The sequence below is a fragment of the Poecile atricapillus genome, chromosome 11 (assembly GCF_030490865.1).
Source record: "Poecile atricapillus isolate bPoeAtr1 chromosome 11, bPoeAtr1.hap1, whole genome shotgun sequence".
In the NCBI taxonomy this organism is placed as follows: Eukaryota; Metazoa; Chordata; class Aves; order Passeriformes; family Paridae; genus Poecile; species Poecile atricapillus.
The window spans coordinates 12240563-12258069 of record NC_081259.1 but is presented as its reverse complement, the minus strand read 5'-3'; the positions used below and the strand labels follow the sequence as shown (position 1 = coordinate 12258069).

Below are 17507 nucleotides of genomic sequence, written 5' to 3'. Positions count from 1 at the left end.
TTTGTAGAGTCCTCCCGCTGAGGAGTGGTGGGACAGCACAGTGACTGTGCATCAGGACAAATCAAACCAGACAGTCCCTTCAACAGGGGCTGATTGCCTGTGTCTGAGTTTATATTTGTGTGGGAGAGGTTGAGTGTGAGAGGTGAGGAGCACGCCTGCACCCCCTAAAGAGTACTAAATCCATTAATGATATGGCACACCTTGGTGTTCTGCATCTCGCTCACGAATATCTCTTTGAACTATCCTCAAGGGATGAAATTCACCATTCTGGTCAAGAGAGCTCTGGTACTGCAGAGTTTTTTCCAGACACCCAACAGGCCTTCTCTGTGTAAGGAGTTATTCTAGTATTTTTGATTTCTTTCTTTCTGTTGATGTTCTTCTTATGGAATTAAAATGTTTTATAAAGTGTGGATCAGAATACTTGCTTTCTGGTTTTGTTGTTTTTTGGTTTTTTTTAAATTTTAAACTTCATCTGACCTTGAATTCTTTTCACTGAGTGGTTGAATCCTTTGGTCAGAAGCTGCTCCAAAAATGTGGGTGTGCTGTTGTCTTGGAACTGTGTTAGAGTGGAAAGCTCAAGGCCCCTTACAGTTCCTGAGGAGGGCCTGGCTCAGACTTGGGCAGGCCAGGGTAGGAAACCTGCTGGGCACTCAAGAGAGATTCTGCTGGCTTTTTCCTCCAGTAATGGCAGCATGCTGCTTGAATAGCATTCAGTATCTCATCCTTGATTAGGTAACATAAATAATGGATTTAAGGTCAAAGCGTGCTGAGGTAAAAAGAGCAAGCACAAAGTCAGACAAGTGCAGGGATGATCCTGCAGAAGGGGCTCTCTGGGTGATGAAGGCCAGTGAGATTGTGCCTGTGCTTCACTCTCACACCACAGGCTGTTCTTGTCCTCTTTAGAGACATACGTAGGCACAGAAAGAGTGAGTTTCACATCCTTTTTAACTGGTAAGCAGAAATTGTCATTCAGGGCAGCTGCTTAAAGTACCCGAGCTTCCAGTGTACTATCAGCTCTTATCACACGGTGTTGGCATAGATATGTTGCTGGCAGGCAGGGTCAGGGATGAATTTTCAGCACATCATTGCTGCTGTGTGTGTGCACGTGTGCCCTGGAGCAAAGGCAGCTCTCTCACCCTCTCCCCTGGATGCCCCCATGGCAGCTTGGCTGTTCAGGTGTAACTTGCAGCAGTGCTTGGTAAGGTTATGGTAATGACTGGGTGAGCAGTGTTGCAAAGTTGTCAGCATTTCTTCAGATGCTGTCTGAGAATGGCAGGACAGACTTATTTCCAGCTGAGGGTAGTGGTAGGGGGGTTTCTGCTGTATCCTCCAGTGTGTCCAGCTTTGCTAGTATGTTATTCCTTCAAATTTGGGTTCTTTGCATACCAACATAAAAATAGCACCCACTATCCCAACCACATATTGAAATAGCTTTTATTTTTCCAAGCTAAATTATTTTTTTGTTAGAAACCAACAATACAGGTGTTTTGAAGAAGTCATGCCACTCCTGTGAAAGCCCTATTGCTGAGATTCATCCAGATGTGTCCCTAAATTTGGTGGGTATATAGCCAGCCTTGGAGTTGGATGTGGTTGTAGTTAATCTAAAAATTTGGATTTAAGTTAAAGGACTGGCTCAAGTGCCCTCACAAACTAAGTGAGCAGTGGGCCCCAAACTGTGCAAGGCTTTGTATTCCTGCGCCCAGTGACACTGCAAATTCAGACTCTGCTTGAGGGCATGAGCTTTACTTTTGGGATGAAGCAGCTTAAATCTGTTCCATGAGTTATATCTCAGACATTCTTACTAAAAACATGATGCTTTTCAGCCTTGTCCTGTTGGATATATATCACTAGCAGGTTGGTGGTCTTGCTCTGAGTTAATTTCTGAAAGTTTTGCTTCTTTGACTTTGCAAACAAACTTAGGAGAGTCCTGGTGTGGCTCGTGGATCATTGTAGCCCCACTGAGCAAAGCCTGGAGGCTGCTGATCCATTTCAGCATTTCAGTAACTGTTGACCAACAACAGATATATACCTACTTCTGCTGACCCATAAAAATTGATAAAGACAATCTAGGCCATGTACTGGCTTTTGTTAAGTGTAATTTGATTTCTGTGGAAATTAAGAGCAAGGGAGAATGTTCTGCCTAGAATTGGAACTCATCTGACTACTCTGCTGAAGCTGCCATGTTTTGTGTTACAAGTCACCTTCGTGAGTTTCAGGGGTGTGAAACCAAGCCCCAAGACATGCTCTTCACAAAAATCAACAAAACAGATCAGACACTGTGTTTATGCTGCCTCTTTTAAAATCAGAGTGAAGAGGTGACATTTTTCTCTGTTTCCATGTATTTTTCCCTGGGTTTGAGTTGTTTCTATTTCATGCTGTGCTTTCCTAGAGCATGCTGCTTTACCCTCTTGGGATTTCTGTTTCCCTTTTGTATGGCTGTGTACAGTGCACTGATTTATTTACTTATCCATTCAGTCAGACATTCATTTATTTTCATTCTTGCTGCTACCAGTGTGCTCCTCCCTTTCCATTATCTTTGAGATGAGGGAGAGCTAGCTCCAGCTAGCTTGGTCCTAACATAGGACCTAATCCAATTGCAGTTCTAGTGAGTGGAAATGTTCCTTTGAATACAGGAGAATCAGTGCAGTTTTCACTGGAGAACGTGGCATGGGCAAGCTGATCTCAGGAGCTGACCTTGAAATGGTTCAGTTTGAGGGTTTATGAGCAATAAATGGAGTTAGGGAAGTGTCAGAGGAAACTGCCTAGAACAAAAGCTGCTTGTGCTGTCCCCAGCCTTGCAAGTGGCCCTTGCTTGGTTTCTGTGGCTGTGTGCAGCAGCTGCTCTGGGGGTGAGGCCAGGGCTGTTACAATGCTTGGGCTTCTCCTTTGGCTGTGCTGCATCCGTGCAAGCAAAAATGGCAAACAGCAGATTCTGACCAAGTAATGGCTCTGCTTGGGTACCTTAGTGCTACCTGGGGAGGGAAATACAGCAAAAAACAACCCGAGCAAAAGAGACAAAATGCAACTATTTCAAAATCTCTGTGCCTATTAGTGGGCTTTTCTTGCGATTTAAAAATGCTGCTTTAATTATATTGTCCTGTATATTGCTGTGCAAACTGTTGTTTTAAAGTAGTTTTAAAGTAGTAGGTATTCTTCTACCCAGTGTGCAAGAGGCCAATCCACACACAGAGTTGAGATATTTGACTTTAAATAGGTCAAATACAGCTACAGTTCTGCACAGAAAGGGGTGCTGGGTGGCAAACCCACAAAGCCAGCACCACAGCTGCCAAAACTTCTCACTAGTTACACAGTTTAGCAAACAAAGGCATTAAGTTACCTAGTTCCCTTATTAATTAGTATTCTGTCTTCTGTTGGTTAATGATTCTCTTGCTTCTCATGCTAAGTGTTTCATGCTCAGTCTTCCTCTTCTTTTGGGTTGGTGGCTGTGTGCCTGTGGTCAGGATCTGCCCCTGCTGGAAATACCTTCTACCCAGTCAGAGCTGGTTCAGCACAGTTGCTCCAGTTGGCTTTATTAGTTTCTTCCTTGTCTGGGAGTTCTGTCACAGGTCCTTGTGGCCCCTAAATTCTGCATTCTGTGTGTCCACTGTCAGTGGACATCCTTCTTCCCAAGCTTTGCTCATCTCCCAGCAGGCCTGAGATCACTGAAGCATGTCAAGCCCTAAAGCTTAACAAGGCAATTCTACCAACAAATACTTTGTCTTTCAAACACCTGGGCATCTCTTAGAGCTTGTTAGCTGCTGCTTCACAGATTACATCTCCTTTCTGTTGATTAGGCTTGAAAGTGTACAAAGATCAAACATCAGAGAATATCCGTAGAAAATTTTCACGTTCCACAATTTGCAACAAAGCGTTTGCACATGACCTAGGTGTTCTGTAAGCATTAAACAGTAAGCACGTGTGTCAGCAGCTCACTGCTTAGTCCTTGCAGGGTGCTGGTGCCCATCAGAGCAGAGGTGGGAGTCATTGGGGCACAGCCTGGGGCTCCTGCTCTGCTGCATGGTTGGGAGCAGAGGCTCCTGCAGAACCAAACCTGAGCTGGCAAGGTGCTGCACCTGTGCATGGCATTGAGCCTTCTCAGGATACTTTATAACCGTGCTCTGCCTCTTCCTAAAACCTCACACTGCAGCAGAACAGCGAATATTTCACTTGCTCCTCTGCTTGGGGGACTTGCTGTGTCACTGGGATAAACACGATGGCAGCTCTGCCAGTGACAGGTCACGATGCTGTGCACCCATTTTATTCCTATTGCCTTTAAACGAAAGGTGCTGAGGATATAATTACCCAACAGTCCAACAATACTTGGTTTAACCTAACCTTGACATTTTATTATGTTTTTGTAAAAAACCCTGTTCTCTGTAGTGAGATGTAAGCCACAGCAGCTGACTGAACTGAGAAAGCTCTTGGCTTTCCAGCAGCAGTTTTGTGAGATGTCAGCAGGCTGTTAGCAAAATAAACTGTGAGCCTTGGGAAGCCAGGCAGGCCATGGTGTGAGTTGGAACCTTCAGAGCTGCACCAGAGCTGCTCCCCTGGATGCTGAGCACATCTGGAGGAGGAAATGATGCCACCCTGGTGGGGACAAGGAGGTACCAAGCTGTTGGTGAAAGCTTCTCACAGCCCACAAAGGAGGGAGCATCCTGTAGTCCTAATGGAACACTGGAAGTGTAGCATCATTCAGAGCTCCTTTTGGGGAGGGGTGATAGCAGATGATGAGGGTGATAATAAAATAAATAATAATAAAAAGAAAAATATTTTTAAATGCTCTTCTTCTTTTCTTTTCTTCTTTTTCTGTAGACCTAACCTTGAGAATTGTGTGAGTTCTTTGTTACATGTAAAGAACTGTGAAGATCCCATTTATAATAATTGGTCTTATTTCCTCATTCTTTGAGTATCATGTTAAAACATTTACCTGGTAATATTAGTGGATTATGTGGGATCCTCCCCCAAATTGTCACCAGCAATGCTTGAAGAATAGTAATGTCTGTACATGGAATTGCCACTGGTTATTTGCAGTCTGTTTCTACTGCAGGGATTTTACAGCATGTGCCAGATGGGTTAAGTAATGGATTACTCTTATTTTTTAGGTAAATAAATGATCAGATAAAGTGCTGCCAAGCTCCTGCTATGTCAGAAAATGTGTTATGACCACCATGTTTATCATTGGTTGAGCCAGAGAGCTCCAGGTTGAGTTGTAAGGGGTAGACAGATGCACCCAGCTCTTAGGGCTTGCTTGTGGGGCCTTTGGGAGTTTTAATTCTCTCCATGTGTTCTAATAACAAAGTAGTGTGTCTCTGTCTTTATAAGACTGATTGCCTAATCTCTACTGAACTGAAGAAAGCATTTTTGTTATTGAAATGTGCTCATTGAGCCAGCTGAATTGGAGGAAGTCACACAAATGTCCAGTATCACGTGGCTGCACTCTTTCTGCACTGTCTATTTTTAGTAGGATTTTAAAAAGGCAAGAAGTGACAGGTTAGCCAGTGGTGGTTTGTGCTGTGAGGGAGGGCAGTGTGCAGCTGGCAAGGCTGCTCTGGGTCTGTGCCTGGATCAGCCTCTGCAGCAGCCCTCGAGGAGCGTGGGGTGGCCCATAGGGACATTGACAGAATGCCAGCTTGGGTCAGTGGGAGGGGGCCACAGCGGTCAGCTGGGCTGACAAGGTTAGGTTAAACCAACCCTGCTTGAGCAGGGCCATCCCAGAGCACGAGGCACCAGATTGTGTCCAAGTGGATCTGAGTATCTGAAGTGAGGGAGACTCCACACCCTCTCTGGGCAGCCTGGCCCAGTGCTCAGTCACTGCTCAGTAAAGAAGTTCTTCCTCATATTAGGATGGAACTTGTGAGCATCAGTTTCTTCCTGTTGGCTCTTTTTGTATTGCTCAGCACCACCGAGAAGAGCCTGATCCATCCTCTTGGCACCCCTCCTTTAGATATTTATACACATTAATGTATAATTATTTGTTATATTCATACAACAATTTATACACATTCATTGAATTTGGGTTTCATTCCTTGACAGCACAAAGTATACACCAAGCAAATATTTAATTATTGAAGGTTTGCTTGTATTACTGGGGTCTTTGACAGCTGCATGTATATATGTGAGCACATGTGCAGGTGTTGCTGGTTTGAAAGGCATCTTGGCTAGAGTGGAGATGATGGACCCAGTTTTGCTTTGCACTGTCAAGCAGCAAGAGCTCCTCTGATGGAAGTGAGTCAGGGATTTGTTTTATGCCTCTTGAAAAAAGTTACCTTGCCTTGCTGCCTGTATGAAGTTAGATGAGCAGAGTCTGAACTCCTCTGCTTGGCTGGGTTTTCTTTTGTGTGCTGGAAGGTGCAGGGTTATGTCTGATCTAATTTTGTGCTCGCTGTAGTGGAGCAGTGTTTACTACTGTGTGTATCGTGCTTGACTCTGAAGTGAGTGTTGGAACAGTTGGGCCCAGGGCCAGGGAGCAGCGTTTGGGCAAGGCTATTGTTCCTGATGCTTCATTAGCAAGCTACTCGAATGAGTTGAAGCAGCAGAATGTACCTTCTGCTTGTCTTCTCTGCTGCTGAAATAGCAAGGAAGAACTTCCTATCTATCCTTAATAATAGGTGGTTGTTGTTGCAGGAAAATGTGGTGTTATGGTTCTTGGGAAATACGGTGTCCACGGCTCTCAGAAATTTTCATCATGTCTGTGACGTTGACTTTTTCATCAAATTGTATCTTTCTGCCTATTTCCATGGACCATAATCCTGCTCAAGATATGCTAGAACAGGGATGATGTTCAAGAGTTTGGCTGGTTCAAACTGGTATCAAAACTTTTAAGTAAGGTGAAATGCACTAGGTGTCAAATAAAACCTATTACCAAAAAGTCATGGGAGACAGAGAAAATTCAAACTGTTTTGAATTCACTGGCTCTTTGTACTTTCCCTTTTGCTGGCTTTACTTTGAAGCTGGATGCACAATGCAGAGTTGTGTGATGGGGTTGCTGAGGCCTTGGCTGCCAACACTAGTGGCAAGGCTTTTGGTGACTCCTGGAAGGGAGCAGTGCTGCATGCCTGTGCCAGTGCCACCCTTTACCTGCATCATTTCCTCCTTGTTCCCAGTGTTCCTTAGCTTTGCTTAACCCTGGGTTTGCGTAAGCCTGATACTGCAGAGATTTCTCTTTATCCTTTGTGAGTAATCACACATTGCTTAATTTTATGCTTTAAAATTGAGCACATAAATCTGAAAGATCAGGCCCTTTATTCTCTATTTCTTCTAATGGCAGGGAAATAACTTTGCTGTCCTGTAGCTATAGTTAGGAATGATTTGTGCAGGAAAACAAACTAAAACATCCTAGGGATGTCTCTTGTCAAGTTCTCTGAGGAAAGCTCGGTGTATGCAATAAGTTAGGGCCTGTCTACTTAAAGCCCAGATTTAATGTTTAATAACCAGAGTGTATTTTCAGCAGAAGCTTCCACTTTCAGGACCTGCCATCTCATGGTGCCACTCATCTTTTAGCACAGTCCATGTCTGCAGTTTGCCTCAGGCAGCAGCCTAAGGTGAAGCTCTGTGAGAGCTGGTTAACCTGGAGTGCCCAGCACTGCCCAGACATGAAAACCATGGAGTTATTGAGCCAATTGTCTTGGTGATTTTGGGATCTTCCTGGTGATCCAGGTCATAATCTGGGCCTTTTCTGTCACAGTACAGCTGCTTGGCTTGCTGCTTGCAGCTAGTTGCAGTATTTAGTAGTTTGTTTCTATACGTCAGTCTGTTTATATACAAATAAAATATAAAGAAGAAATCAATGCTGTTAAAACAGTTTGTGTGGGTTCTGTGTGGGTTTTTTTTTTTGTTTTAAAGAGGCTAAGTAGTTAGTGTGGTTACATTAGAGAGTGCCTTCCTTGCTGAATTGTGGATATTAAGGAGCTCCAAGGTAAGCACAGGAAACATTAGGCACTGCTAATGAAGTTTAAAGACTTCACTGGCTGAATGTTTGTGGATTGCAGATACTGACCCAACTTGTAATGGGAGTATCTGCAAATTTTAATGTGAATTTTGAAGATGGTACAAATGGATTACTTACAGAAACAGAGATCTTGTGTTTTACACCTTCTGTTCTCCTTAGTGGCATGGACTTAATTTCTTTGGCCTGTTAGCCAAGAACAATAGCGAGATCTTTCTCTGAATAATAATAATGCTATGGAGGTACTCAAGGCTGGGGTGAAGCTTCTTAGAATGTTGACGGAAAGGAAGGTACAAACATAATACCAAAAAACAAATATGGATGAGAAGTCACCATGATCATGAACGCTTTGAGGGAGCAATATAAAGATTAAACTGGAGGACAGGAATGCAGAATGCAGCTGTGATTTTGTGCCTGTCAGCTCTAAGCTGTTTGGTGAAAGTTGTGGATGCTTTTTGAAAGCTGTTGCATCTTCCTCACTGCTCATCACATCCCCGTTTCTGCCTTTTAACCCCGCTTCAGGTGTGGCTGTAGGTAGGTAAGGCTGTTAGGGTAATGCACATTGCCCCTGGCAATTAGCAGTAAATAAACTCCTAAGAGTTGATTTAGCTCTTAGGAGGCAGTGGGGATGGTTGAGAGCAGACTCTTCCATTCTACTTACTCTGTGGTCTGACGAGATCCCTCGCTTTAAGATCAGATGTAAAGGCTGAAGCAGCGCTGCTTTGAAGAGCCCTCATTCTGTGTTTATAGCAGCTACCACAGGGTAAGTATGGCATGTGATTTGTCATGTTGTTTTCCAAGGCTCCTCTATGGGTAGATGTAAACTGCATGTTTCTAGTTTGACAGTCCTAAATATGGAAAACCAGGGACTTCTTGTTTGAATGATGCACATACCCAGGGACATGAAAAATCATAAACTCTCGCTCCAATTACCAATGGTGTCTTTGATTTCTTCCATTTGATTATCACAAGACAAGAGAATTTTGCAACTCCTTTGTGGTTTACAGGAAGACACTCTTGAGCTTTGTAGAGCTGGAGAAATAACCTAAAAATACTATGAGGCAGTCTAACAATGAGGGAATTCATTGCCCCAACATGGCTTGTCACACGTTACTCTCTGCAGACTCCATGGGTTATTCATTAGTATCTTTAAAGCAGATGACCTCAGTTGTTTTGCTGAGGAAACCAGAGAGACATTCCCAAGTTGCCTTATGAGTTAGTGTACACCAACACAAGAGAGATGGAAATATGTTCTGTGGAGATTGAGCCTATTTTGGCTGGGAAGGAAGCACCAGCTGCCTCTGAAAGTGCTGAAAATTTCTATTGAAGGAGATATAGGATGGAAGTAGAAGTTTTAGACTATATGTATGTTAAAGTAAGTAGAATATGTTGAATTGTTTTCTGGGTTTTAGCATAGGCATATACGTCTGTATAGTTAAGCATATAAGTGCTTATATAGTACATAGTATTGCAGTATAAGAGTTTATTAATAAGGATTTGAGTTGAGTTTGGACTTAAGATCTTGGAGATACATGCATGACTATTTCAAACCTGCCAGACGTTAAATTCATTGTTTAGGAGATCATCTCACTTACAAAAAATCTTGCAAGAGGAGAAGCAATTGCAGAAGTTGTTAGAATTTCACATCCGAGTGCACTTCCTCCTTGTGACAGTCTCGCGTATCAGAAATGTAAAGCTGATTTAAACTTTTTGCAAACAATCAAAGAGAGAACACTCGTAGAGAAAAGCAGTGGAATAGTTTCTCTAAGGTTAAATTTGATATGCTTGAAAGTATGCTTCAGCTCGTGAGGCAGGTGTGATTTGCCTCTCTCTGAGGCTCAGGGGTGTTCTCCATACCCTGTGTGCCAGGCCAGCCAGCCCCTGCCCCTCCTTGTGCCCGTGGAGCTGGCCAGGGCAGGGCTGGCACTCCAGGGCAAGAAATGGGTTTTAGAGAGCAGCTCCGTGGCCACTAACCCCAGTTCTGCTTTCACTGCTTCCCCCAGTTCTTGTGGAGGAGGGCAGCTCTGGGGAGGCTTTGGGTTTGAGCCTGCCAAGTGATTCAGATCAGGTCGCTCTGGTTTCCTTGTGTGGTGACTTGCTGTAAATTACTGTTAATGTCCCATGAAAAACTGGTGGAACTAAATATGGCTTCATTAGATGTGCTTCACTGGTGCCAGCTTGCTGTTGTAGTGGAGCAGAAAGGTGTCTGCATCTAGTTCTCCTTGCCTAACTCCAGCTAAGTCAGTGAAAGCTCTGTTTTAATGATGCAGCTACATCTCAGCTGGCCTAACAAAAAATACTCAGTTAATCTTTGCTTTTTAAAACCTCAGTTTGGTGTTTTATTTTAAATGTGGTTTTTTGGTGGGGGCTAGGATTAAGTAAAAACGAGGTGGTGCTTTTGGACTTAAGCTCAACTTTACAGAAGGACACTTAGAAAAGTACAGCCTTATCTACTCAAATATATTTCCTTTAATTTTTAACTTTAATTTAAACTTTCACAGTTAAGTCAGTCCATGCTCCAGATGTCATTCATCTGTCATTCAGAAGTCAGATTTCAGTATGAAAATATGGAAGAAGCGTGATGGTCTGGGTTGAATTTGTATCAGAGGTCTGGAAGTTATGTCTGTTTCTGCATTTAGGCTGTCAAGTCTATATTACAGCTTGCATCATCATGATGTTAAAACAGAATCCTGCAGCCACTTGTTTTATTTGCCCTTACAATGTTGGTGTTCTTGAAACTTAAGTTTAGACACCCATGCAGTTAATTGTGTTGAATATTTTTTTGTGTTCTTAGGTCTAGGCTATTTTAAAGTTTTTAAATTGGAGCAGCATTCACTGTAAGCACATAAACATGAAACCATGCATCCTTTTCCTAATGTGGTTTCTTCAGTGCAACATGTCTCATTAGCTGAATATTCAGGGTAACTGCAGCTGTTTTATTTGCCCTTAAATTTCTTGTGGCCACTCGTGTACAATTCTTGAAACGTGTTTTTCAGGTTGGATGAATTGTGCATTTTGAGGCAGACTTATAATTTATTTCTTTTTGAAATCACTGGCATATAATTCCTTGTTTGCTTTCATTCTGGTGGTATGGATCGAAATGCAATACAGTGTTTGCTTCTCTGTGTGGGTATGACCCCAAATGAAATTTTACATGAGTCAGAATATTTTCCTGTCTCTCAGTCTGAGGTAGGTGTCACACTTGTGCTTGATGTTTTTGCAGATCTTATTGTGGTTATTCAGCTGTTTTGTGTCTCAAGCAGTGTCCAGAACATTGGTGGGTTTGATCTCACTGTTACTGCCATCTTTTCTGAGGGTTCTTCAGACCCCCATTCATTCCTTTGACAGGTCTAGAAATCAAAACTCTTCCAAACACAGAATTTTCTTCAGCGTTGCTTTTTCTGTGAATATGTATTTTTAAGCCTGGTTTACTTTAAATGATCTTTTTTCTTTTGAGTAGCATACTGAATGAAATGAGAATAGCATACTGCATGGAATAAGACAGCAGTGCTCTCTTATAATAATAAATATATTATAAAATAAAAAATAAGACAGCTGAGGGTTTGTGGGGAGTTATTGCAGTGCAGGTTTGCTGATGACCAGTGGAGAATGAGGCTGTGGGCAGGTGGGGAGCCTCAGGCCAGCGGTGCAGGAGCATCACTCGGTGCCACCCCACATGGTGCTAGTGGCAGGGCCATAAGGAAGGACGTGGCTGTGCTTCTCTCCTGGCCAGGCCACTTTGTGAAACGTGTCTGGTTTTCTGTGGTTGGTCACTCAGCCTTGCTGGAGCCTCTCAGGAGCAGTGTGCAGGCAGATCCAGCTGTGCCCACCCAGTGGTGTGTGCGTTCCCATCGCTGCCCCGTGGCTTTGGTAGCGGGGGCTGCTGGCATCACAGGGCACCGAGTGACAGGGTACAACCGGCTGAGCATGGCTGGCTGCCTGGGGAGGGGGGAGAAGAGCCTGTGGAAGGAGGTCTGTGAGGTACAACAGGAGCTGTTCCTGCATGCAGCAGCTTAGTGGGGTGAATGGGCAGCATTTTGATAGCTGAGGTGTTGTCTGGGCTAATAACAGCTGATTATAAACCACATCTGTCTCTCTCTGTATGACATTTTGAAGAGAAGGTCAAGTACAATCAACATAAAATGTAGAAAGCTGTGTTTTTAAAGGTGTACAAAATGCACAACTTTTAAACATTTCATGTGTTTTAACTCCTTAAAAATGTTTCATAGGACAATTGTACCAGTTACAGCCTTGGAATATAACTGTTCTTTGATAGATTTGATAGTTTAAAGTAAAACTGTGAGTTTTGGCCTTGATGTCAGGGATGCTGATAGTTTTGGTTGTACCTTGTACAATCAAGGCATGTTTGGCAAACAACATACTAGTTACTTTCGTTGTTGCAAGCCCCCAGGCCCTAGATACAAACAATACCTTGTAAAAATGCTTAAAAGAAGGAAAGAACTGGGTCTGGGGTAAAGCTTTTATATCCTTATGATTCAAATGCAGTGGATATTTATAGGGTAGATGAAGTACTCGAGTACAACAGACTTTTTCTTACTGAGCTGTGATTCAAGGAGTTTCCTCGTGCATGGTGAAGGGTGCAGTGCCTGACCTGCATAACTGTGAGCCAGATTTGCAGACCCCATATCAGTGGTGTGAAACTCATAGGGTTGATATCCTAGGGGGTAGCTCAGAGCCTGGGTCACTGCTGTCCCCTGGATACTGTTTGGGAGCCCTGCTTGTGGCTGGTCAGGGAATTCCCATGAGACAGATAACACAGGGCTTTTGATCTTCCTTTGAGAAGGAGACTATGTGGGATTGTAGTTCAGAAAAAACATTATTACAAATTTTCACTTACATTTCCCCTGCTGTATATCATGATGTGAATTTCTTTTAAATTTAATTATTTCCAAATATCAGGCCTTAAACTCTACAAGATGTTTGTAAATGGCTGTTGCTGAGCAACAAGACAGAAAATACACTCCATGTCTAAAGAGTGCTACTGCCTTTAAGAAAACTATCATTTCTGTTTGGATTTTTTTTTTCAAAATTAGTGATTCTGTTTCCCTCCAGCCCTAAGAAGAATTAAGATGAATTTGGTCAGAGGCTTTGCAGCAGCCCACTTGTCATGGAGACGCTCTACTTTCCAATCCTCCCTGGTTACTTGGCATTTTAGGAGGGAAGAGTAAAGTCCTGTCTGACTTTTCAGAGTGCAGGCAGCAGCAGCACTCTGATGACAGGAGTGCAGTGTATCCTTCATGGATCACAGGACGGGGGGCACAAATTTTAGTGGTTTCAGCAGTGGGAGAAACAGGACCTCCTCCTGCCTCTTGTGTGAGTGATTCTGATCTCTTTGTAGGAGATCCAGACTGGTCAAGTTAAGACTTGTGTTTGCCTGCTGCTCAGCTGGCTGTTGATCTGCTTGTGTAGAGCTTATAAAAACTAAACTTTGCTGCTTCAAGTATTTCTAGGCTCAGTATTATTATCTTTGGTGGTGGCACTGTGAACCAAGCATAGGGGAAAATGTAAAGCTGAAAGGAAATTGTTCTAATAGCATCAAATTGTGTTTTCAGAGCAACCCCAGCCAAGAAAGTCCCACAGCTCAGAAATCCTTTTGTAATGACTTTGCATTCTGCGAAGATCAGTTCTACACTTCTGCAGTGTGAACTTTGATGACTTTGTGCTCTGTTTTGTTGTTATGCCTTTCTGGCAGAGGCTCTTCTTTTCCCAGCCTGACAATGCAGCCTGCTCTCTCCAGGTGGCCATGTTCAGTCAGCAACAAGTTCACATTGAATAATTTTGGTGAGATTTGGCTTCGGCTTTTACCAGCTGTTGCTGTTCACTGCCTCCTTCAGCTAGTGCTGCCAGAATTGACGGTGTCTCTTTGATGCAGACATAAATGAGCTGCTTTATTCCTACCCAGACCCAAGGTCATTCTTGAAAGGGAGGAGGGCAGTGTCTTTCATATTTCTTTTCATGGTTCACATGTGAAAGACTGTGGGTTTTGAGGCTGTCTGTAAATAAAAAAAAAGAGATGATCTCTGCTGGAGTGAAAATCATACCAGTTCATCGTATGTGTAGGTATGAGAAACTTGGGACAGCTTTCTCTCAGTTGAAATTTCCTTTTTCCTTCTAGGATGTAGATCATTTAATGAACTCTTTCAGCTCTTAGCCAAAGAGCTGCTGAGCTGGGAAGATAGCTGTATCTCCTTCTTCTGTGTTTGTGATTGTGCAATGGAAGTAGAAAACTATTTGCCTGCTGACGAGACTGCTGAGCTGCTTGCATTGCTAATTCTGTTTTGTCAGCAATGTCAATTAGTACTTCAAGAGGTTAATATCTCAGACAAGAGGCTTTGTGAGTCATATGGTCTCATTTGATAGATAATTGTTATAGTCTGATGATTTCTTCTTGTGATCTAAGATGAAATCACGAGGTATGACAGAATACTGTGATTTTTCTATTATATTTTCTTATTATGTAAAGTTGTAGTAATCCAGCCAACCTTCTGACCCATGGGTAAGATGTGAAAACTTCTGTGTTTGTTTTCTGCTGTGAACTCTTTCAGAGCTGCATTATAGATGTCTATAAACTATTGCCCAGCTTGTCCTTCCTTGAACAAAGTGCAAAATATGGCACTCCACACTTCAGGGGATTTTGGAGATGCTGTTTTTTCTGTGTTGGTCTGCTGAGGCTGGAAGAGAGTCTAGGCAGGAAACTGAGATCTGAAATAGTCCTGTCATTATGCATTTAATAATTTATTTTTCTTCTGAATTCCAGGACATCTCCTCGATATCCCTTCTATTTTCATTCTGACTTTCAAACCAGCCTTGGTTAAGCATTTATTTTGGTAGTTCAAAATTTGCCTTAAACTACCACAAAGAGTAATGTTTTCATGGATCATAATCAGGATGATTAATCTAAATTTCATTTGATTCTTCCTGTAATTTATATTGTCATTTCAGTGATAGACTTTTAGACAGCATAGTCATTTTTAAACTAGAATTTCCTTCCCTTTTTAGAAGGCTCATTTGTAAATCACTGTCTCTAGAAGTTTATCTTATTTTATCCTTATTCTAATGTTGTCATAAACTATTTTATATGTTAGTAAATAAAGAGGGATGGATAGCAGATACCAGAGTAAGATATTTCCCAAGAGAGGCCCTTAGTCCTGTTTCCACCAATATTGGTTTTCCTCTACAGGGTTGGATACCAGTAAAGGCTATGGAATTTTAATATCAACTGATTATATAAAAACACGAAAATCTGATTTTGCAAACCATTTTGCTAAGTTAATGAGGTGAGAATGTTGTGAAATGATTCAGTACTTAAAATTAGGAACATCTCTCTCTTTCCTCCTACCCATTCCCTTTACCAGGTGTTTTCTTTGGCAGGGGTTTAAAGCTAGGCACTGGTGCTGGAGATGAAAAGCTACAGCCTAGCGCTCACAGGATGGCTTTAATATCTGTAGGGCTGTGTCATGGAAGGTTCTGCTGTCTGTAGTAGCTCAGTTTCCATGGTGATCTGTTTTCTGCTTTCTCTTTCCCTTCTCTAGACAGCAGAAAATGTACAGTTTTAGCTGGATAAATAAAGATGCCTATTCCATGCTGCCATAAATCATATAGTTAGAAACTGCTACACAGCATTTGCTGCTTCAGGTTATCAGCATTTGTCTTTCAGGCTCCTGCCTTTCTTAGGTCAGGAAAGTTTCCTTGTGTAGCCTCAAGGAAACCAGCCTCTGCTGATCCCTTTTGCTAGACAACATTTAAATGCTTTCCTCTTTAACATTTGCTTTGCTTTCTGTTAATTCCTTGGAAGGAATCAGAATATCAGAAATACTGGGGATGGGGAACTCCTGCTGCATCTTGGGGATGGAACCTGGTCAAAGTGTGGTATTCATTCAGTCTTCAGCTGTGTCTGATGCTGGAGCATCTTTTGCTAAACTGGAAAAACTTCCCTGATTTCTGGCAGGGTTTTGATTTTTAGCTTTTTGTTATGGCATTTTGTTTTTTGTTTTTTGGTTTTTTTTAAAAGAATTTTGAGAACAGGTGGATTGTGCTATGTTTGGATATATGGGTCTTATGAATTACTGATTTTAGGATTTGAAATTTTGACATGAAATTGATTTGAAATTGCTATTATATTAAATCTTGAGTTTATTATTTATGAAGTTTTACAGAGTATCTTTTGTTTCAAATCAAGTGGGAAGAAAGCATTATCCCTTAGCATACTACTTGACTTTAATATGGCACCTCACTGTCAAGTCCTGTTTTAATTATTTTTGACTTATTACAGAGTTTCTGTGGGTTTGTGCTCGCATTGTACATACACTTGTTAGCACAGACCTTCATTTCACCTCAAAGTTCCTTGCCTTGTGAATTTGGGATATAGAAGGGCTGAAAACAACTAATGCAAGAGCCCAGACCATACCCCGTGCTGCTGCTTTCCTCTGCTGTCACATACAGTGCCCTGTGATTGGCAGGAACACATACTGAAGAATTGCTTTGGGCATCTTTAATTTCTCTAATAATTTATCTCTTGGGGAGTGGGGAGAAGACTACATAATGATAAAGTAATGCAGCACTTTTGCACTGAAAACACTAGCAAATACACATGAAGCTAACAAAGCTCAAAGAAATAAAGAAGCCACACAAGCACAGATTGACTACAAAGAGCAAAGCTTCTTGCCTTTGTACAAAGTAGATTCTTAGAGCTGGCAGTAACACCCAGTGATGATGGAGGAAGGCCAGGTGTGGGAGCATGGCATATTGTGTAGTGGGAATGATGAAAGTGAGTTTGTATTTATTTATTTCATTATCTTTCTCCTTTATTTTTATATGTTTATGTGTGTGGCATAAGGTTTTTGGGAGCTCGGGATGAAGGCAGTGCTTTAAAGGCTGCAGTGTGCTAGGGGTACCAGCCATTGGTCCAGGCTGTTGTAAATTACTCATGTGCAGTGTTCCTAAGGATCATCACGGGTATGGGAAACAAATTGCTGCCTGAAATTCATAATTATTGCAGGCACTGAGCCTCCAGCTGGGCAGGTGCACTTCCCTCTCCTGGACCAGGGGCTTCCTTCACGGGTCCCACTCCCCAAACTGCTGCTCAACACATTTTATTGTGGCCTGTCTTGCAACAAGAAACAATGTGAAGTTTTTCATGAAGTCTTTCAGAAAATCCCCAGCAGAAACAAGCAGTTTGTCATTTTAGTGGGAAAACTGGGTTAATGAGTGGAGAAAAAACTCCTTTAGCATTCTTTGAGGCAGAGGAACCTATACAAAAAGAAGTTGTGTAAGATAAGGTGGTGAATCTGTATGAGCAAATACAGTTTTCTCTGCCATCAAATGCCATGCTTTGACAAATACATTATAGTTATTTTGAAATAAGTTAGTGGACTGAGAATGTTTTGCAGAGCCAGAGCCAAGAAGCTGCTTTGTTTGCCAAGGGGGTGGGTGTGGTGTGACCTCAGTGCTCTGTAGGCATTGCAAGAGCATTGGCTCAGGAGCTTTAACATGTGAAAGTGTCACAGCCTTTTCCTTGTTCTGCTCAAGAGATGTTTTCATA

General features: G+C 42.3%; 1 protein-coding gene across 1 annotated transcript in view; it reads left to right on the top strand.

Moving 5' to 3' along the window:
• MYO5A (myosin VA) overlaps nt 1-17507 on the top strand; it is a 97005-nt gene that overhangs the window by 1058 nt on the left and 78440 nt on the right. The gene's annotated exons all lie outside the window — the stretch shown is intronic.